At 49.4% G+C, this 23,504-nt stretch overlaps 1 protein-coding gene across 1 annotated transcript in view; it reads right to left on the reverse strand.

Annotated features, from left to right (window-relative positions):
• HMX2 (H6 family homeobox 2) overlaps positions 1–21,440 on the reverse strand; it is a 26,249-nt gene extending 4,809 nt beyond the window's left edge. Inside the window, exon 1 of the mRNA XM_068258630.1 lies at positions 21,377–21,440. The gene's annotated coding sequence lies outside the window, so the exon portion shown is untranslated. The remainder of the gene's footprint in view (positions 1–21,376) is intronic.
• Positions 21,441–23,504: the final 2,064 nt, after the last annotated feature.

The raw sequence follows: 23,504 nt of genomic DNA on the forward strand, positions 1-23,504 counted from the left end.
GTGCAGCCATCATGTCCTCCATATAACAAGTGCAGCTATCATGTTCCCCCATATAACAAGTGCAGCCATCATGTCCCCATATAACAAGTGCAGCCATTGTGTCCCTCCATATAACAAGTGCAGCTATCATGTTTCCCATATAACAAGTGCAGCTATCATGTCCCCCATATAACAAGTGCAGCCATCATGTCCTTCATATAACAAGTGCAGCTATCATGTTTCCCATATAACAAGTGCAGCTATCATGTCCCCATATAACAAGTGCAGCCATCATGTCCTTCATATAACAAGTGCAGCCATCATGTCTCCCATATAACAAGTGCAGCCATCATGTCTCCCATATAACAAGTGCAGCCATCATGTCCTTCATATAACAACAAGTACAGCTATCATGTCCTTCATATAACAAGTGCAGCTATCATGTCCTTCATACAACAAGTGCAGCCATCATGTCTCCCATATAACAAGTGCAGCTATCATTCCCCATATAACAAGTGCAGCCATCATGTCTCCCATATAACAAGTGCAGCCATCATGTCCTTCATATAACAAGTGCAGCTATCATGTCTTCCATATAACAAGTGCAGCTATCATGTCTTCCATATAACAAGTGCAGCCATCATGTCCTCCATATAACAAGTGCAGCCATCATGTCCCCCATATAACAAGTGCAGCTATCATGTCCCCCATATAACAAGTGCAGCCATCATGTCCCCCATATAACAAGTGCAGCTATCATGTCCCCATGTAACAAGTGCAACCATCATGTTTTCCATATAACAAGTTCAGCCATCATGTCCCACATATAACAAGTGCAGCCATCATGTCCCCCATATAACAAGTGCAGCCATCATGTCCCCCATATAACAAGTGCAGCCATCATGTCCCCCATATAACAAGTGCAGGCATCATGTCCCCCATATAACAAGTGAAGCCATTATGTCCCCCATATAACAAGTGCAGCCATTATGTCCCCCATATAACAAGTGCAGCCATCATATCCCCCATATAACAAATGCAGCCATTATGCCTCCCATATAACAAGTGCAGCCATCATATCCCCATATAACAAGTGCAGCTATCACATCTCCCGTATAACAAGAGTAGCTATTATGTCCCCCATATAACAAGTGCAGCCATCATGTCACCCATATAACAAATGCAGCCATTATGTCCCCCAAATAACGAGTGCAGTAATCATGTCCCCCACATAACAAGTGCAGCTATCATGTTCCCCATATAACAAGTGCAGCCATCATGTCCTTCATATAACAAGTGCAGCCATCATGTCTCCATGTAACAAGTGCAGCTATCATGTCCCTATAAAACACCTGCAGCCATTATGATCATTGATCTCTTCCGATCGGTTGCAAGTGATCGGATCGTACGGTCGATTATTCAGGAGATTGTACCATTAAGGGTCCATACACACAGAATCAGTTGCTGTCAGTTATAACTGAACGGACAGTTGATGTCCAGCCCAGTGTCTATGTTTCCCTAGGGGTTACTTCACATTTTATGCGTTTTAGCTGAAAGTTTTTCACAATGCAGTTCTGTGGAACAAGTGATCAGTTAAAACACATCGTTTTTCAGCATTCAGCATGAAAGAGGCCTAATGGGCAATTTAAAATTAACACTATCATGAAGAAAATTATAAATTTTAAAATACATGAAAATACATTAAGACAATGTACATTTCTACCAGAGTAAAATGAGCTATAAATTACTTTTCTCTTATTTTGCCGTCGCTTACAGTAACTAGTAGAAATCTGACAGAGCTGAGAGGTTTTGACTAGCCCATCTCATCATGGGGGATTCACAGGGTTTTCTTTATTTTCAAATGCACTTACTGAACGGCAGTTGCTCAGTCCAACTGCCAGAATAGTGTACAAACAAGTGGGGGGCTGCATCTTTCAAAAGATCATTTCCAGGGAGTGTTTTTTATAAAGAATAAATGAAATACTGAGAATACCCCATATGGAGATGGACTAGTCCGAAATCTGTCAGTTCCAACAGATTTCTACTAATTACCGTAAGTGATAGTACCATAGGAGAGCAGTAATTTATACTCATTTTACACTGGAAGAATATACTTCTTATTTGTATGTGTTTATACGCATTTAAATTTGCTTGCAATCATGGTCCTTAACCTGTTACAAAAAAAAAAACCCTCTGAGGGATACTTACCTCAGGAGGGGGAGGCCTCAGTATCCTAACGAGGCTTTCCCTGTCCTTCTCTGTCCTGGGAATCCAGCGAAGCAGCCCCCCAAACAGCGGCAAGGTTAATATTTACCTATCGCGATCCTGCGCAGGCGCAGTAGCAGCTTTGCGCTCCGGCTACGGCGGAAAGAGCCGAGCCTGATTGTATCCACTCTACTGCGCAGGTGCGAGTCCTTTGCGCCTGCACAGTAGAGCGGATATGATTGTACTCAGCTATTTCCGCCTTAGCCCGAACGAACAGCCGCTACTATCGTGGTAGGTAAATATTTACGCGCAGACTCAATGGCTTGTCAAGCCTTGCCGAGGAGGTTTCGGGGGAGCCAGCTCTCAGGGTCAAACCCAGCGTTTTCAAGGGGGGGATTCCTGAAAGGTCTCCCTCAGCCACGCACAATATAGTATAATAATATGGTAGGATATCATGCTGGGTACACACAATGCAATTTCCCATCCGAATGACAGGATCTGACAATTATTTCATAAATGTCCAATCTGCTCCCGATCGACAATGGGATCGATCAGGAGCAGTTTGGATACAGATAATAATGAGGACAGCCAACCTCGCTAATGAAGGGAAAAGTGAAGCCTTCATACAGCAGGGCACAGGGCTGTGCTCATACCTGACTCTGTGCTCTGCTAAGTTCCCCAGAGCTGCTCCATGCTCTGTACACACAGTGCTGCTCCACCCAAAGTCAACAGTAGCAGGGAAAGAAAGGGGGCAGTGCTGTGAGGAGCCTGCAGATATTCTGGTATCTTAGCTTGTGCCTGTCCCCAGACACTGCACCGGCCCTGGTCTGAGGGGGGCAGCTGTAATCCCCCCTGCGTTTTGCCAATGAGCGCTGGCTTCCCCCTGGCTACAGACGACAGGAAGCCTCATTGGGACCCTGAGGCTTCCCCATCCCGAGGTAACCCCAGAGGTTTTTTTTGTGTTACAGAGTCTCTTTAAGGACAACCAGGCATCATCGCAGATTTCTGTTCCTATCCTGGGAATGACTGGCTTGCTCAAGGGGCATATAGTAAAGATGGTGTGTAACATCCCTGCCAGTCAACGGCAGCCGGCCTGTCCGTTTAGGAGAGGCATATGCCAGGGGCAGGGGGTCCCTGCCTGCCGCGGCTGATGCATTGGGCCACTTGGCCGCGGCGCAGTTGGGACAGAATTTACAACCTCTGACGACAGGCCGTGAAATCTGCCCTGTCAGAGCTAAATGGGCAGCTTTTATACACCCATTTCAGCCTCAGCTTGTTAAATGAGCACATCTGTCAGCTGAGCGAGGATCTCAAAGGCCTCTCGGGCTGGTTCTCCAACTCTGTAACAAGCCTTACTCCACAAATCAATGTCTTATTCCCATTCCAGACACCTCATATGCCGCCGCAGCGACATCTACGCACAGAGCCGCGCGGGAGGAATGGGGCCCGCTGTCACCGCCCGTCCGAATACTTCTCACTTCATTCAGGAGAGCTTATGAAAAATTCATTCTACCGAGCGGCTAAAAACCTGCATGGCCAAGCGGCGGGCTGCTTCATAAGTAGCCTGGAAGGGGGTGGGGGGGGGAATAGGTGAGCTCTTGTTCCGAGCTCTGCAAAAGCACCAGCTATCCATAGGGAAAGGTTTCCATGTGCGTTAGGGTCCATTCACACTGGGGCGATTAGCATTCGTTTACCGCCGTATAGGGCGGCGATCTCAATGCCGATTCGCGGTAAACGCAAACGCAGTGCATGCAGTGCTTTTTCACGATTTTTGAACGATCGCAATTGCAATGTTAAAAAAGCAATAATCGTGCTTGCTTAAAAATTGCAAAAAGGTACAGTTAAAAATACACGTTTACTGTGAAAAATCGCCAACGCAAAACGATCCCCAGTGTGAATGGGCCCTTAATCCTTTTCTGGTTTTGAACGTCCGATAAGGATTCATCGTAAGAGCATTGCTAAGCATTGTTGATATCAGATCAGTCATGATGTCATCAGACCTCGATCATTCGTGGGATCGTTTGCATTTGAAGTAAGGTTATTGAGCATGTGTACGTAGCCCAGAGGTGGATTAAAGGATCCCCGAGGTGTCATGTGACATGATGAGATAGACATGGGTATGTACAGTGCCTAGCACACAAACAACTATGCTGTGTTCCTTTTTTTTCTTTCTCTGCCTGAAACAGTTAAAACTCAGGAATGCAAGTGGCTGACTCAGTCCTGACTCAGGCCTGGTGCACACCGAGCGGTTTTTTGTAGCGTTTTCCAAACCGCTGCCGCCTGTGAAATGCTTGGCTAATGTATTTCAATGGGCTGGTGCACACCAGCGGTTTGAGGTTTTTAGCAAACCGCAAACGTGGGCCCCTGCAGCACTTTTGTGGTTTGCAGAAGCGTTTCTGCCTCAATGTAAAGTATAGGAAAAGCTCAAACCGCTCTGGAAAACGCTAGATCAGAGTGGTTTTCCAAGCATTTTTGTTACAGAAGCTGTTCAGTAACAGCTTTACTGTAACACTATATGAAATCTGCTACACAAAAACGCTGTAAAAAACACTAGGCATGTTTAGAAAACTTCTCTAAACATGCCTAGAATCGCTCTGAAAATCTGCTCCAAAAACCTCTAGCGTTTTGAGGATCTGCTAGTGGTTTTGGTGTGCACTGGGCCTTAGACAGGAAGTGACTACAGTGTGACCCTCACTGATAAGAAATTCCAACTATAAAACACTTTCCTAGCAGAAAAGGGCTTCTGAGAACAGGAAAGAGATAAAAGGGGGCAATAGTTTATAGATTTTAGCTCTGGCATACTTCAATGAATGTGTCATTGAGCAAAAACAATAAAAACTTAAACCGTAAATTTACATATGAAATACAGCCCTGGAACATCTTAAAAACTCATTTTTAGGAGAAGGAGTATAGATACAATTGTTTATTTCATAAGTTTATTTTCACCTCAGGTGTCCTTTATGATGTATTTGAGCCCTAAGCAAGGTAGTGGATTTGGCGCTCCCTTCCTTTTGGTAAGATGAAGTGGAGAGAGGTCAAAGAAGGTGGCAGGTTGGCCCCTTGACAACCACTAGGCCCCAGGCACCTGCCTAGGTTGCCTGGTGGATGATCCTGCTCTGACGTAGCCTAAGACACAGGTTCACTTTAAGCTGAGCCCAGTGGTAGGGCAGGAGCGGCCCATCCAGATAACATTCCAGCTCTTCCTTATGTTTCGGGTCTCATGCCAGCGCCGCGCCCCCCCCCCCCCCCCCCCCCCCCCCCCGAATGGCCGGCAGAGCCTCTGGAATCCACACTTATTCTGAATTGTGATGAAATATTTATACAGGCAAGAAAGTGTGGAGGAGGCGCAGCAGCTCAGGTGTAATCCAAGATGAGAGGATGAATCCCTCCTGGCTGGGAGTCTGCAAGTGATCCTGCTGGCAGAGAACGCCGGGAGTGGCAGACAGTCCTGCTATACTCATACACAGTGTGCCCACCGCACCCCACTGCCACAAGCTACAGGCCAGAGCAGCCTCCAGCCTGTCCACACAGAGATGGGGAATCCAGGGGATAATGGTACATTAAAGTCATCCACAACGGCCGATAATGACTGCTTCGGCCAACATTTGTTCGCCTTTCTAATGTGTGTACGACGTACAACCACACTGACTTAAAGGGAAGATCCGGGGTAAAAGAATAAAAAAGTTCTACTTACCCAGGGCTTCCTCCAGCCCCTGGCAGCCGATATCTCTCTCGCTGCAGCTCCCCTTCCAACCGGTGGCCCGGGGTCCCCCTCCATTGGGTCGGCATCTTCTACGCCTACACAAGCGCACAGCTGCCTGCGATTGCGCTCATGAGGCTTGGAGCATTCTGCGCAGGTGCATAAGTACTGCACCTGCATGGAATGCTCCAGACCACGTGTGCTCACGCAGGCGCAGAAGATACCAGCCTGGAGAGGTTGGCATCTCCAACAGAGGGGACCGGGGGCCACCCGCTGGAAGTGGAGCTGCAGCGAAGGGACATATTGGCTGCCAGGGGCTGGAGGAAGCCCTGGGTAAGAAGAACTTTTTTTTTTTTAACCTTGGATCTTCCCTTTAAGAATCAGACTTAGAAATAATGTTACAACGGAGGCGACAGATAAGCATAAAACAATTAAAAATGTTTCTTTAGGCTGCTTACACACTAAGACGTTACAGGCGCACGTTAGTGCGCCTGTAACGCTCCCCCAACGCACAGCAATGTAACACAAGTGGGCTGTTCACACAGCCCACGTTGCGTTACATGTAACGCTGCACGTTCTCCGGAAAGTGCAGCATGCTACGGCGTTACAGCGGCTATAGCCGCGTTAGACTGTTTGCACATGCGCAGTGGGGGGCAGAGAGGAGGCGGGGAGAGCCAGCTACAGTAGCCGCGCACATGGCTACTTAATATTCACTGCACTAACGGCCGCTGATTGGCCGGCGGGACCACGTGATGCGGAGTGTCTCGCTCCGCATCACGTGGACCCGCTGGCCAATCAGCGCCACTCTGGGAGACATTATAGGAATCGAGCCGCCTAACGCGTCTCACTCTACCGTCCTCACTTGCAGCACCATACGTTGTGTTAGGTGCACGTTATGCGACCTTAACGTGGCACCTAACGCAACGTCTTGGTGTGCAAGTAGCCTTAATCATATTACTCCACAAAAGATTAGCAAATATTTTGTGAAGTACTGTGATTAAAGTAAAAACCAGTTCCAGTGAATGCTTGACTATTGAGTCCACTTTATGGGGAGGTAAGTCCATCGCTACCTCCCTTCTTAAAGGGACCATGAGCAGCGTTCACAAAAGCAAACCAGGAATTACCTGGGGCTTCCCCCAGCCCCCGTAGCCCATGAGGTCCCTCAGCGTCCTCTGGGTCCCTTCTGTGGTCCCGCTGGCGGCTCTGGTAGGTGCGCCATAAGAGTCCTGCACATGCGCAGTTCTCTAAAGACAGAACCGCGCTTGCATAGGACGTTTACGCCCACAGGCACGTGATCGCGCCGGGTGAGCGGATGGGCCGTGTATGAGTGACTTCGGCCAAAGTCGGCAGGCAAACGGAGCCGCCAGTGGGACCGGGAGGGGATCCAGAGGACCCCAAGGGACCTCGCGGGGTATGTGGGACTGGAGGAAGCCCGCAGTAAGCCGCGTACAACATGGGCTTGATTGACAGTGCCGGATAGCGCAGGCGCAGTGAGGACACTTCGGGGTCGGGCCTCTGCAACGTGCACGGAGACCAGGACGGCGGCGTAGAGCAGAGCGATCGCCGTGGGACAGACGGCTGCAAGGGGCTGGAGAAAGCCCCAGGTGAGTAAAGATCATTTTGTAGATTTTCCCTGATAACTCCTTTAAAACAAATTAAAAGCAAAAAACATTGCCTATACTGGGCCTGATTCATAAAAGGGTGCTAAGTAGTTTGCACGTCCAAAGCTGTTACTGATCGCGCGTTAAGTTGTTGCGCCAGAAACGTCGCCTTGGCGCATGCGAAACGTTGCACTTGATTCACAAAAGGGTTCTAAGTGTTAGCACGCCAGTGAAAAGCCCCTTAGCGCGTGCAAAGTGTCTTTGCACATGCTAATGTGTGCGCAAAAGTTTGCGGGCGCAAAAATAGCCTGATAAGCTATTTTGCACGCGAACGGTGCAACGTTTCTCGCACACCGGTGCGACATTTCGGGCGCACCAACTTAACGTGCGATCATTAACAGCTTTGGACTTGCAAACTACTTAGCACCCTAGTTTTCACATTCAAAGCTTTTAGGCGTGCTGCGTTAACAACCTTTTGTGAATGAGGCCCTATGTGTCCAAATTCAGAGTTGTCTAAATTGAAATCATTTTTATCCACGTTTCACCAGACGTAGGCTAGGAACACACTAGGCAGAAACGCTAGCGTTTTTGCCACAAATTAAAGTGTATTGGCTGCATGTAAAAACGCATAACATGCTGCGTGATTTTTAAAAACGCACGTAAAATGCACGTAGTGTATCTCAATGGAGACACACAGGAATGTTTTTCCATGCGTTTTTAATTCGTTTTTTATTGTATCCATGTGGGGCCATTTTTCACTAGCTGGCTGCGGTTCACTTTAAAAAGCGGTTCGAAGACGTTTTGCCCATTTCTGGAACATTGTGATTTACATGTAAATCGCGGTGCTCATTTCCCACTAGTGCATGCTGTTTTTGGCTGGCTTGGGCGATTTTCATCACGATTGTGCTCCGTTCCATAGAGCGCAGAAGCAGCTTGTGCAATTGCAAACACAGGCGATTGCGCTTGTGATCACATTTTCTAGTGGAAAAGGGCCCTAATCACAAACATACAAAAATGCATCATGAGGCACTTGCGTTTTTAAAACGATTTTCTCGCGGAAAAATCATTGAGCATTGCGGCGATTTTGGCACGATCGCGTTTTGCGCTTCTATAGCACTGAAACGCGATCGCCTGAAAATCGATTGAAAATGGTGCAGGCTGCGTGTTTGCGTTTGGGGTTTTTGCCCGTTTTTGGGCGATTTGCGGCGATTAGCGCAAATCGCCCAAGTGCAAAACGCCCAAGTAAAAACGGGCCCATAGGGTTTCACTCCGCTAGCGCTTTTAAAACATGCTAGCGTTTGAGCGTTTTGCCGAAATCGCGAAAAGCGCTCTAGTGTGAATGGGGCCAACTGCATGTGCAGAAAACGCATGGTTTTGCTCCCAGCCTCAACTTTGCCCGTATTTGCATCTCATTAACCCTTTCTGATTAGTTCTCTGCTGCCTGCCAGCCCCATTTCCTGTGCAGCCAGCCAGCAGGGGAAGGGTTACCCTGTATTGGATCAGCAATACTGTTCCTATCGAGGGAAGCTGTGAGATTTCATGAAGCCTTAATAAAAATTGATCTTTTTCTCTCCTCTCTTTTGCTGCAGTTAGGAATTAGGTTTGTAGCTCAGCAGCTGTTATATTGGGAGAAGTCTATGTGGCTAAAATGACAGATGGAACTATAAACACTTTGATCTGGGAATCAGGCTTTGCTAAATATTAAGCTCAGTACCCCCCCCCCCCATCTCTCTATCCACTCGTTTTATTTTATTTTCCTCTCCCTCTCTCTTTCTTTGAACGGGGAGCGTGCTTATATGATATATGACATGTCCAAACTTTAAAATAAGGAAATTACCAGAGAAAATGATTGCAATAAATTCTCTAAGTATAAACGTTGATTATTTTTCGATTTTCATTCAGGGAGATATTTTGGAGCAAATGGCAAGCAGGAGGGGGGGGAGGCAGAGGGAGGGGGTGGGGTAGAGGAGGCAGGGGGTAAGGGGGGGGGGGGGCTGTTTTGGAGAACTCTCAGCCCTAGAGGTGTACAATTTATGTAATCTGTGCTTGGAAAATGAATTGGGGTAATTTATTGGAAAACAGGAACGTCCTACAGATTGGATCAGCATCGCCCCAGCCTGGCCTCACCCCCCTCCCGCCATCCATCAAGTTCCAATTAACAATCTCGGCCACAGAAAATGCCTTCTAATGGCTTTCCAATCTAGTTGCCTGATAAACCCATCAATTCCTCTGGGAGAAATTAAGAGAATCGACCGGCCCTTGGCGTTGTAGTGTCATTCCTTTCTGCAACTATATGTCAAATTAAAAACACAATTAAAATTTAAACTGTTGCAATCAGGGGCTGCCCTCCAACCTATGTTTCACTTAATAGAACTCTGATGAAAATCTGATGCCTAGTGCTCTATCAACAGGGAGGGGGGGGGGGGGGGGGAGAGGGAAGGAGGGGCGGGGAGCTCAGCCCTGCGGGACATGCGCCCCTGTGTCTCCCTGGCGTCGCAGGAGGGGCCGGGAGCCGCAGCATGCGGGGCACGTGCCCCTGCTCCCCTCCGTGACGTCACAGGAGGCAACTGGTACAAGGCGATGCAGGTGGGTGGGGCGCGCAAGGGGTTAAAGATGCTGATGCTGCTGGCAGGATGAGTGAGGGAAGACATGGAACGCTGCTCCACAATTAGCCAGGCAGCAGCCAACAGCCAAGGACAACGGCGGAGGATTTGGGGACTTTTTTTTTACACCATACAGGCTAATTTATGAGAACTGGATTTGGTGCTCCTAAGCTTGAAATCTATTTGCAGGCTCAGTTCATGCTTGAGTTATCTTGTGCTCCTATTTTTTATCAGCTGCAGGTGTACTACAAGTGCCAGCATGCTGGGACATGTAGTTCTTGCTCAAGTAAATGCAAATAAAATTGGGCTAATCATTCAGAACTGTCAGGCATTGCATTTGATTGGCCGCATACAATTTGCATGCACGCTGGAAATATTTGCATCAAATTGGCCATCTCTAAAGGTACGTACACACATGCGACTATAGTCGTTTGTAACGATCGTTCCCCGATCTTTACCAACGATCGTTACAAAAAACGAACCACCGACTATTAAGGCAAACGACGAACGAGCCAAATCGCTACAAAAGAAAGTTCTGTCTCGGCGGATTTTTACCAACGACGATCGTTTGCAAAAGTAGTACATCGTTGGAAACGGTCGTTCGTACTAGGCTTGACATGCGCATTTCACTATTTCTCCGTGAAACTTCTCATTTTTATGCGCAGGCGCAATAGTTGCTTTACGTGATGTAACGTTCGTTCTAACGATCAGATCGTTACACACTTTTTAAAACTAACTTTACTCAGGTCGTTCTTTCATCAATTAAAAGTTCGTTCGTCGTTCTCAACGAACGATCGTTGTCGCATGTGTGTGCGTAGCATTAGGCTACTTACACACCAAGACGTTGCATTTTAGGGGACGTTATGGTCGCATAACGTGCCCCTAACGCAACGCATGGTGGTGCGGGAGAGGACGTTAGAGTGAGCCGCGTTAGGCGGCTCTATCCACATAAGTTCTCCCAGAGTGGCGCTGATTGGCCGGCGGGACCACGTGATGCGGAGCGAGACACTCCGCATCACGTGGTCCCGCCGGGCCAATCAGCAGCCGCCAGTGCAGTGCATATTAAGTAGCACGGCTACTGTCGCCCCCACTGAGCATGTGCAAACAGTCTAACGCGGCTAAAGCCGCTAGAACGCCGTAGCATGCTGCACTTTCACTACAACGTGCAGCGTTACATGTAACGCAACGTGGGCACTGTGAACAGCCCACTTGTGTTACATTGCTGTGCGTTGGGGGAGCGTTACAGGCGCACTAACGTGCACCTGTAACGTCCCTGTGTGGAAGCAGCCTTAAGCTACGTACACACATACGACAACGATCGTTCGTTATGAACGACGAACGAACTTTTAATTGACGAAAGAACAACGTAAGTAAAGTTAGCTTTTAAAGGTGTGTAACGATCTGATCGTTAGAATGAACGTTACATCACGTAAAGCAACCATTGTGCTTGCGCATAAGAATGAAACGTTCCATGGAGAAATAGCGAAATGCGCATGTCAAGCCTAGTGTGAACGATCGTTTTCCAACGATGTACTATTTTTGCAAACGATCGTCGTTGGAAAAAATCCGCCAAACTAGATCGTTCGTTTTTAACGATCTAGCTCGTCCGTCGTTAGACTTAATGGTCGTTGGCTGCTTTTTTTTAAAACGATCGTCGTTTGAAATGATCGGGGAACGATCGTTTCAAATGACTATAGTTGCATGTGTGTACGCACCTTAAAGGGACACTGCAGCTGTCCAGTGCCCTCGCCATCTCCCTCCGATCCTCCTGGCCCCGCTGGCAGCCACTTCCTGTTTCGGTGACAGGAGCTGACAGGCTGGGGACGCGAGTGATTCTTCGCATTCCCAGACACATTAGCACCCTCTATGCTGCTATATGGTATATGATATATATAGCAGCATAGATGGCGCTATTGTGGCCAGGAACGCAAAGAATCACTCGCGTCCCCAGCCTGTCAGCTCCTGTCACCGAAACAGGAAGTGGCTGCCGGCGGGGCCAGGAGGATCGGAGGGAGATGGCGAGGGCACTGGACAGCTGCAGCGGGCTATTGGAAGCCCCAAGTGAGTAAAACTCATTTTTTTTGTTTGACTTAAGTGTCCCTTTAAGGCCTTGTGCACACCAAAAACCTCTAGCAGATCCGCAAAACGCGGATTTTTTAAGCGTTATTTCTTATTATTATGAAGCGTTTTTTTCTTATTATTACAAAGCGTTTTTCCTAGCGTTTTGCGGTTTTGTGTAGCGATTTTTGGTGTAGCAGATTACAGATATTGTTACAGTAAAGCTGTTACTGAACAGCTACTGTAACAAAAACGCCTGAAAAACTGCTCTGATCTGGCGTTTTATCAAGTGTTTTGCGTTTTTCCTATACTTAACATTGGAGGCAGAAACGCCTCCGAAATCCCAAAAATGCCTTAGCCCGGGAGTATGCGTTTCTGCAAAACGCCTCCCGCTCTGATGTGCACCAGCCCATTGAGATACATTACCCAAGCGTTTCCACATCTACAAGCGGCTCTAAAACCGCTACCAAAACCGCTCGGTGTGCACTAGGCCTAAGGGCTGGTTCACACTGGGGCGCTTCTAGGGAGATTTTCAGCGCTATGCTGGTCCGCGGCGATCAGCGAAGCGATGTGACTGATACATTCCTATGGGATGATTCTCACTGCAGACGAGCAGCATTTTGGCGGTGATCGCGATGTGATTCTCATTCTCTTGATTGGAAATCGCAGAAAAATCGCAAAATGTATTGCCACAAAATCGCAGTCGCGTTTCATTTTGCGCTCCAGGGCCTTATTCAGCTCACATTTCCCCCAGGAGACCAGCTTTAGCTTCTGTTTAAAATAACTTTTCAGTTTTCAGCGCTCTGCAATTTGAAAAAGGAGCAAAAAGTGGGTGGAGCAGTCCTGCTTATTGATATTATTCTGTGAAGGTGTGGAAGTACCACCTAGGAGAAAGCTTAGGGGAAAAAACAGTGCATTGCATACGGGCCTTAGTGTGAACCAGCCCTGAGGGCCCATTCACACTCGGGCGATTAGCGGGTGTTTACCGCTAATTGCTGAATCGGATTGTTCAGAACATTGTATCATTAGTGGGCACCTTGAGGCCTTGTTCACATTGCGTTCGCGTGTCCGTCCGCGTTGGGCTGTTTTTGAGGCGTCTTTTTTTCCAATTCCCGGCGCTTGGGTTGGGCGATTTGTTTTTCTGCTTAGCAGTTTTCTGAGCGTTTTTCCCCAGCCGTTTTGTAATTCACTCCCTGATGTCAGTCAGGAAGTGAACTCTTTGACCAGGAAAATAATAAAGGCCTCAATTCACTAAGATCATGCTGGAGATAAGGCAAGAGAAAACTTACCTCCACACAGTGAGGGCTGGTGCACACCGAGCGGCTTTTTGGGCGTTTTCAGATCCGCTTGCGGCTGCGGATCTGCTTGGTCAATGTATCTCAATGGGGTGGTGCACACCAGAGCGGCAGGCGTTTTGCAGAAACGAAAAATGCCTGGGTGAGGCATTTTTTGGATTGCAGATGCGTTTCTGCCTCAATGTTAAGTATAGGAAAAACGCAAACCGCTCTGAAAAACGGCACTTCAGAGCGGTTTTGCAGGCGTTTTTGTTACAGAAGCTGTTCAGTAACAGCTTTACTGTAACAATATATGAAATCTACTATACTGAAAACCGCAGCAGCAATCCGCAAAACGCTAGCAAAACGCCTCATAAAAATAAAAAAAAGCGTTTAAAAATCTGCTAGCGTTTTGCGGATCTGCTAGCGGGTTTTGGTGTGCACCAGCCCTGAGAGAGTTATCTTATCTCTTCATTCCTTAAGTTACCTCCTCTGTAGTTAAGTTACCTCCTCTGTAGTTATTTGCACACGCAGTTAATAAACAGCCTGTCTTTAACTCTGGAGTTATTTTAAGGATTGAAGAGTTAACTTAAAGGGATACTGTAGGGGGGTAGGGGGAAAATGAGTTGAACTTACCCGGGGCTTCTAATGGTCCCCCACAGACATCCTGTGTTGGCGCAGCCACTCACCGATGCTCCGGCCCCGCCTCCGGTTCACTTCTGGAATTTCTGACTTTAAAGTCAGAAAACCACTGCGCCTGCGTTGCCGTGTCCTCGCTCCCGCTGATGTCACCAGGAGTGTACTGAGCAGACACAGACCATACTGGGCCTGCGCAGTACACTCCTGGTGACAACAGCGGGATCGAGGACACGGCAACGCAGGCGCAGTGGTTTTCTGACTTTAAAGTCTGAAATTCCAGAAGTGAACTGGAGGCGGGGCCGGAGCATCGGTGAGTGGCTGCGCCAACACAGGATGTCTGCGGGGGACCATTGGAAGCCCCGGGTAAGTTCAACTCATTTTCCCCTGACCCCCCTACAGTATCCCTTTAAAGACAGAAGAGTTAACTTTAGGTTTGCCTGAGGTAAAATGTTTCCTGAATACGACATGCCTTATCACCATGGTAACAACTCTAGAAGAGTTATTAAAGACAGGAGATAAGCTTAGTGAATTGAGGCCATAGTATTTATTCTTAAAAACGCGAGCGCAATCGCCTTATTTTCCTATACCTTCCATTGAGGCGGAATCACCCCGAAAATGGAACATGCACCGCTTTCCTAGCCTCATGGCGCACGACCCGCGCTGATATAAACCTTCTCATACACATTCATTGGCCACGTAGTCGGGGGGCGTTTTTTTAAAACCGCAGGTGGCCGAAAACCCCCCGGAAACGCCTGCAGTGAACCCATTAAAGCAACACTCCGTGCACACAAATGGGGCAGTACAGTTATCAGTGTAGCCAGGGTGAAATTCAGTAGCATATTGTTATCAACAGTCAGTTTAAATAGTAAATCCCGCAGCTGTCCGCAAACCAGCGTACACATCTCTGATCCTCGGATACCTGGCTGCATCGATACTCTCTAATTCGAGTAGACAGTTAAAAACACCCGCTCTCCTTCCCTCGTTGAGGTCAGTGGATTCAGGAGGAGGCCCAAAGCCTGGTACAGACCAATAATTATGATTGGTCAATCATTTTTACAACTCCCATGTAGTATAAGTGTCAACAGATATTGAATACTATGAACAGATTGTGTAGGTAAAACCTCATAGACACGAAGGTGGTAAAATTGGTCAGTGATTGGCCGATTATAATTGAAGGCAGTGGACCTGAACTCAAGCACAGGACAGAAAGAAAACATAGTGAAATCCGCCCTGTGTGTATTTAGGGAGTTTAGCCTGGCTACCCCCCCCCCCTCCCCCCCCATAATCTATGACTAATCATCACTGTAAATAGATCTCTCAGCTGTGTCAGCTGGCTGCCTCAGCAGAGCAGCAAATTTGTAAACAAAGGATGTTAAACCTGGGTCTGCTTCCATGACAGCAGGAATTAGACGCATTGCAGATGTATGGCAGGATTTGTATCAGCTGTAACAAAGAAATGTTTTTCTTTACCGGTTATTATGCTGCTGCTTATCTTGTAGAGCTGAGAGGAAGTTCTGAGAGTTCAGGTCCGCACTGAGGATCTTCCCAAACAGATGTTTTGCAGAGCTGATGTAATAATGAATCTGTGCAACAATGTTCATTTTTAAAGAACAATAACCCCTTCATTATACTCTGCCCCAAAATGATATAGCAGCCCTGCTTAGGCAGGGGAATATTTTGCCTGGGATTGATACGTTTGCTGCTTGATGGGAAGGTCAAATAGTGGAAGGGGGGGGGGGGGGGGGGGGGGGGTTGGGGCTGCATAATATTACAGGCAACATTTCACTAAGTGCTCCATGGGGGGGTAAATCAGGAAGGCATAACCCAGAAAGCACATCCCCGCATGGTGACCCTGATAGCCCCCTCGCCTGCAGTGATATTTGCTAAAACTTGTTAATCTAATGACGGCCATGAAGGGCTCATTTGGCTGGGAACACATGAAGGTCACCACAAGTGACAGCGCAGCGCTGGAACAATACATTCATTTGAAACAATATTTTACAGACATTTCGCGATCAATATGGACCGGAGCATTATGCTGCAGCGATCTGTTAATGTTTCTTAATGGGCTGCTCAGTGGCTGGGCACAGTCGATACAGTAAAGTGTATTATTTGCTGCCTGTGACACGTGTGTGATATCTGGAGGACTGTCAGCATTCAGCGTATGCAAAACTGCTGCCTGATCCACACAGTGACCTCACTGGAGTCTGTGCCCTGCCTGGTGTCACCTACCGCCTAACTCACTGTCACCTACTGTCACCCACAGTCACCCACTGCCTGCTACCTCACTGTCACCTACTGTCACCCACCTCCTGCTACCTCACTGTCACCTACTGTCACCCACAGTCACCCACTGCCTGCTACCTCACTGTCACCTACTGTCACCCACCTCCTGCTACCTCACTGTCACCTACTGTCACCCACCTCCTGCTACCTCACTGTCACCTACTGTCACCCACAGTCAGCCACTGCCTGCTAACTCACTGTCACCTACTGTCACCCACTGCCTGCTACCTCACTGTCACCTACTGTCCCCCACAGTCACCCACTGCCTGCTACCTCACTGTCACCTACTAACTGCTACCTCACTGTCACCTACTGTCACCCACCCCCTGCTACCTCACTGTCACCTACTAACTGCTACCTCACTGTCACCTACTGTCACCCACCCCCTGCTACCTCACTGTCACCTACTAACTGCTACCTCACTGTCATCCACCTCCTGCTACCTCACTGTCACCTACTGCCTGCTAACTCACTGTCACCTACTGCCTGCTAACTCACTGTCACCTACTGTCACCCACTGCCTGCTACCTCACTGCCACCCACCGCATGCTGCCTCACTGTCACCTGCTGCCTGCTACCTCACTGTCACTTACTGTCCCCTACCCCCTGGTTCCACCGTCACCCACCCCCTGCTCCCTCTCTTTCACCTACCTCCTGCCACCACACTGTCACCTACTGTTACCCACCTCCTGCTACCTCGCTATCCTCACTGTCACCTACTGTCTCCCACCCCCTGCTCCCTCACTGTCACTTACTGTCCCCTACCTCCTGCTACCTCACTGTCACTTACTGTCCCCTACCCCCATGCTACCTCACTGTCACTTACTGTCCCCTACCCCCTGCTACCTCACTGTCACCTACTGTCACCCACCTCCTGCTCCCTCACTGTCACCTACTGCCTGCGAACTCACTGTCACTTACTGTCCCCTACCCCCTGCTACCTCACTGTCACCCACCTCCTGCTAACTCACTGTCACCTACTAACTGCTACCTCACTGTCACCTACTGCCTGCTAACTCACTGTCACTTACTGTCCCCTACCCCCTGCAACCTCACTGTCACCCACCTCCTGCTAACTCACTGTCACCTACTAACTGCTACCTCACTGTCACCTACTGCCTGCTACCTCACTGTCACTTACTGTCCCCTACTCCCTGCTACCTCACTGTCACCTACTGCCTGCTAACTCACTGTCACCTACCTCCTGCCACCACACTGTGACCTACTGTCACCCACCCCCTGCTACTTCACAGTCACCTACTGCCTTCCATCTCACTGTCACCTACTGTCACCCACCCCCTGCTCCCTCGCTATCCTCACTGTCACCTACTGTCACCCACCCCCTGCTCCCGCGCTATCCTCACTGTCACCCACCCTCTGCTCCCTCGCTATCCTCACTGTCACCTACTGTCTCCCACCGCATGCTGCCTCACTGTCAGCTACTGCCTGCTACCTCACTGTCGCCTACTGTCACCCACCTCCTGCTTCCTCCCTGTCACCTACCCCCTGCTACCTCACTGTCACCTACTGCCTGCCTACTCCCTCACTGTCAACCACCCCCTGCTTCCTTTCTGTCACCGACTGTCACAAACTCCCTGCTTAGATGGAAATAAATATGGCAGCCTCCATATCCCTCTCACTTCAGTTGTCCTTTAAAGCAGAGGTCCCCAACCTGGGGGCCGCGGCCCCCTGGTGGTCCGTGGGCAAATTTCTGGGAGGCCGCGGCGGATCTGGCCTTTCTCCCTCTACCCTATAACCCCCCCGCCACCCCCCCCGTGGCTGCCGCTCCTGTTAGCTTATGAGCGGGCGGCCACTTCCTCCCTTATATTCCCCAATCCCATAGCGGCTAGCCCCTCTCATCTTTGCATCATTTATTACAGCAGCGCTTTCTGTGCGGCTGCTGTAAGGAGAGAAGGAGGCGGGGCAGCGGTTCCCATGGTACAGGAAGCCGCTGCCCTGCTTCCTTCTCTTCCTTACAGCAGCCGCGCGGGAAGCGCTGCTGTATTACGAGATGCTGCAACTGAGGACAGGAGCGCCTGGGGGAATATAAGGAAGAAAGGGACCGCCCCCTCATAAGGTAACAGGAGCGGCGGGCGGGGGATTGGGGGGCAGAGAGGGCACCTCTCCTACCTACACTGGGGCAGGTTTACTGGGGTAACTACTGGCTATACTGGGCTATCTGTACTAGCTACACTGGGCTAACTGTACTTGCTATACTGGGCTAACTATATTTGCTATACTGGGCTAACTGTACTTGCTATACTGGGCTAACTGTACTAGCTATTCCGAGCGAACTGTACTTGCTATACTGGGCTAACTGTACTTGCTATACTGGGGTAACTGTACTTGTTATACTGGGCTAACTGTACTTGCTATACTGTGGTAACTGTAATTTCTATACTGGGCTAACTGAACTTGCTATACTGGGCTAACTGTACTTGCTATACTGGGGTAACTGTACTTGTTATACTGGGCTAACTGTACTTGCTATACTGTGGTAGCTGTACTTGCTATACTGGGCTAACTGTACTTGCTAGTGTGAGTATGTGGGGGGAGGTGTGTGTGTGTGTGTGTGTGTGTGTGTGTGTGTGTGTGTGTGTGTGTGTGTGTGTGTGTGTGTGTGTGTGTGTGTGTGTGTGTGTGTGTGTGTGTGTGGTATGGGGTGTGTGTGGTATGGTGTGTGTGTGTGGTGTGTGTGTGGTGTGTGTGTGTGGGGGGGGGGGGCTGTGTGTGTATGGTGTGTGTGTGGGGGGGGGGCTGTGTGTGAGTGGGGGGGGGGGAGCTGTGTGTACAATGTGTGTGTGTGTGTAGGGGGGGCGTGTGTGTGTGTGTGCTGTGTGCGTGTGTGTGTGTGTGAGTTGGGGGGGGGGGAGCTGTGTGTACAGTGTGTGTGTGTGTGTGTGTGTGTGTGTGTGTGTGTGTGTGTGTGTGTGTGTGTGTGTGTGTGTGTGTGTGTGTGTGTGTGTGTGTGTGTGTGTGTGTGTGTGTGTGTGTGTGTGTGTAAAGGGGGGCTGTGTGTGAGTGTGGGGGGGGGGCTGTGTGTACAATGTGTTTGTGTGTAGGGGGGCCGTGTGTGTGTGTGTGTGTGTGCAAGGGGGGGGCTGTGTGTGAGTGTGTGTGTGGGGGGAGCTATGTGTACAATGTGTGTATGTGTAGGGAGGGCTGTGTGTGTGTGGGGGGGGGGGGGGGGGGCGCTGTGTGTGAGTGTGGGGGGGAGCTGTATGTACAATGTGTGTGTGTGTGTGTGGGGGGGGGCTGTGTGTGTGGGTTTGGGTGTGTGTGTGTGTGTGTGTGTGTGTGTGTGTGTGTGTGTGTGTGTGTGTGTGTGTGTGTGTGTGTGTGTGTGTGTGTAAGGGGGGGCTGTGTGTGAGTGTGTGTGTGATGGGGCTGTGTGTGAGTATGTGGGGGGGGGGGGGGAGCTGTGTGTACAATGTGTGAGCCTGTGGTGGGGCTGTGTGTAAATCTGTGAGTGTGTGGTGGGGCTGTGTGTGAGTATGTGGGGGGAGCTGTGTGTACAATGTATGTGTGTCTGTGTGTGTGTGTAGGGGGGAGCTGTGTGTACAATGTGTGTGTGTGTAGTGGGAGGCTGTGTGTGTGTACAGTGTGTGTGTGTGTGTACAGTGTGTGTGTGTGTACAGTGTGTGCGTGTGTGTGTGTACAGTGTGTGTGTGTACAGTGTGTGTGTGTGTGTGTGTGTGTGTGTGTGTGTGTGTGTGTGTGTGTGTAGTGTGTGTGTGTGTGTGTGTGTGTGTACAGTGTGTGTGTGTGTGTGTGTGTACAGTGTGTGTACAGTGTGTGTGTGTGTGTGTGTGTGTGTGTGTGTAGGGGGCTGTGTGTGTGTGTGTGTCTGTAGGGGGGCTGTGTGTGAGTGTGGGGGGGAGCTGTGTGTACAATGTGTGTGTGTGCAGAGGGGCTGTGTGTGGGTGTGTGGACAGTGTGTGTGTTTGTGTGTGTGTGTGTGTAGGGGGGCTGTGTGTGTGTGTGTGTGTGTGTGTGTGTGTGTGTGTGTGTGTGTGTGTGTGTGTCTGCAGGGGGGCTGTGTGTGAGTGTGGGGGGGGGAGCTGTGTGTACAATGTGTGTGTGTGCAGAGGGGCTGTGTGTGTGTGGACAGTGTGTGTGTGTGTGTGTGTGTGTGTGTGTGTGTGTGTGTGTGTGTGTGTGTGTCCAAGGGGGGGGGGGCTGTGTTTGAGTGTGTGTGTGATGGGGCTGTGTGTGTGATGGGGCTGTGTGTGAGTATGTGGGGGGAGCTGTCTGTGAGTATGTTTGTGTGGGGGGGGGGGGTGCTCTGTGAATGTTTATGAGTTGGGGGGGGGGGGGGGTCTGTGGGTATATGTGTGTAGGGAGAGGGGGCCGTGTATGTGTATAGTGTGTGGAGTGTGTGTGTACAACGTATGTGTGTGTGTGTGGGGGGGGGAGGGGGGGGCTGTGAGAATATGTGTGTACAATTTGTGTGTGTGTGTGTGTGGGCTACTGTGTAAGTGTTTGTGTGTGATATTATGTGCCCAATGGGTGTACTTGTCTGTAGTGCAGTGTGGTGTGTGTATTGTGTATATATACACCTATCCATCACGCACGTACGGTACATGTATATATTATATAATGTACAACCGTACACACCCGTGGTAGCAATAAGGTATACAATAACAATAGTCATGTATAACACACACACACATCTCTATCAGCCTGTGTACACCCTCCATGCAGTGCGGATTTTGCCGCCCCCTCGCCCCGCACACAGGAGACGGATAGGCTCGCGTGGATTGCCTTTCCATTACAATTATTATGTTTACTGTAAGGCGATCCCATAAAACCCAGCAAGCACCTCATAAATCTAGCCGGGAGATGATCATCGAATAGTTCCTCCCCCTCCCCGGGCAGATCCATCACCGGAGGCACCAGGCCTGGTCCTGGCCACTGAGAGATCCGGCAGGGAGAGGGTTAAATCAGGACCTGAACCCCCCCACAGCCCCCCACCCCACAATCACCCCCCTCCCCCCATATTACCACTGAACCCCCCATGCGGTCACTCACTTGGCGTCTGAGGTTTGGTGGGCAGCTGGCGTTTGCTGGCGTTGGCAGGCGTTTGTGTTTGCGGTGAGCTCAGTAGCCCGCAGTCAGCAGCAGCTTCCCTGGCGGAATATAACAGAAGAACCTGCCGCAGCTGTCTGGGGAAGTTTATATATTTCTGCCGTGTTTGCTATACAAAGACACTGAATATTTACTATCAAATAAAAGAAATACATGTGTGTTGTTAATACAAACAAGCGAGCGAGAGGCACAGAGTTTGAGGCTAAACACGGGGCAGGGCCCGGGCAATCATTGCAAACAAACGCTCAGATTGAGGATCCAAAACTTTACACGAATCAAACATAAGTGGTCGGGGACTTGTCATCAGATTGGCAGGGGAGACAGGGACACTTTACTGAATTGCCCGGATCACAGACAGAGAGAGAGGAGCAGGCAGGTGCCCAGGCACTGCAGACAGGACAGGAGGTGTGCCAGGTACAATGCGCCCTGCTGTGCCCAGGGGGCAGGGTGCCACCCTCATGTACCCACACCATAATGCCCTGCTGAGCTTTACCCCCATGCTGATCAACTGAGGGCTGCCTCTTTGTACACAGCTATTGCTCTGGCTGCTTTAGTCCACCCAGCCTGGCACAGGTGGCACCTGGTCCCATGTCACTGTGGCACAGCTGCGTCATTTGGCACAGTGGCACCCCAGGCACTCTCCCATAACCCTCAGGAGCTGATACCCCCTACCCCCTTGTAGCACTCTGACCTTTGACTCTGGTCATCACAGCATAATGGACCCCCCAGGTCTCCACAGAGGGTGAGCCCTGTGCCAACTGTGCCAAGTCCCCCCTTTTTGCGCCACAGCGTGACGCAGGGGGAGATGTGCCAGGTAAAAGCCCCGGGGTAGCCCCCTAAGTTACCACACAGGCCCCCCTGCTTTGCTGCTTTCCCAAGACAGGTGGGCGACACTCTGGGACGAGAGAAAGAGTATCAGCTCACAGCTGGCATCCTGTGCCAATGTCTGTGCCAGCTGCGCCCTGCCATGACGCAATGCAGGTCGGTGCCAGGCAGGAAGGGGGTTTCTGGAGTGCCAGTACCCCCCTCTGCTCACCTGATCCCCCCAAGCAGTGGGGGTAATCCGGGCATCCCTGCCTATGCGGGAGACCATCCTTCCCCAAATAATTGCCATTTCTTGAGAGATGGGGCAGCTGTTCTTTTTCTTAACCAACGTGACAGCACTTGTGGCTGTTGTCTGCTGTTCAGAACACAGAGATCCTTATTTTGTTTTTAAGAGAAAAAGGTTCCCTTTATGCCCATAATAGTTTAATTCGCTTATTCTATGAAGGTGGTGGTTTGGGGGGGGGGGGGGGGGGGGGGGGGTATGTGCGTAGAGAACTCACAGGTGGAATATAACTGACTCAAACCTTTTATCTCCAAAATGAAAAAAGTCTCTTTAAACTACCTATTATTCATCTACCTCCCACTCCATTTTTTTCTCTCCCACTCTTGCTATTTGATGCACGCCTTTGAATTCAATCATGACACTGCAGCCCCTAATTGCGGGGTCATTAATATAGAATACGTTTTAATGGACAGTAATTCTAGTTTGGAGAAGAAGAAGAAAAAAAGGGCATACAGAGGTTTCCAATATAGGAGGTCTGTGTTCAGCTGACGTCATATAAAATCATCCCTGATGACGTGTTCATTCCACTCTGGTTTTTTTTTTGTGTGGAGTATTTAATACATGAAAACTGACTATTTTTGGTTGTTATTAAGTATTTTATTCCCCCAAAAATCACTGAATTCCTCAGCGAAATATAAAGGTTTAAAAAAAAAAAAGTATACCCTTTGCAACCAGGTGTTTAGTGCAAGAGAGATGGAGTTGCCCTTAGCAACAGGATGCTCAGCGCTAGAGGGATGCAGTTGCCCTTAGCAACAGGATGCTCCGCGCAAGAGGGAGGATGCCGTTTGCCTTCAGTATTCCTGCTGCAGTCTTGTTAATTCAACCATGACAGCTCAATGAAAAAAAAGGTTAAAATGCACAAAGCTTAAATTTAAAAAGATTTAAAAAAAAGAAAAGAAAATCATTTTCACAAAGGATGCATTTGAAATGGAAATGATGCTGTTTGGGGGATATTTGATGCGG

The sequence above is a fragment of the Hyperolius riggenbachi genome, chromosome 10 (assembly GCF_040937935.1).
Source record: "Hyperolius riggenbachi isolate aHypRig1 chromosome 10, aHypRig1.pri, whole genome shotgun sequence".
NCBI lineage: Eukaryota > Metazoa > Chordata > Amphibia > Anura > Hyperoliidae > Hyperolius > Hyperolius riggenbachi.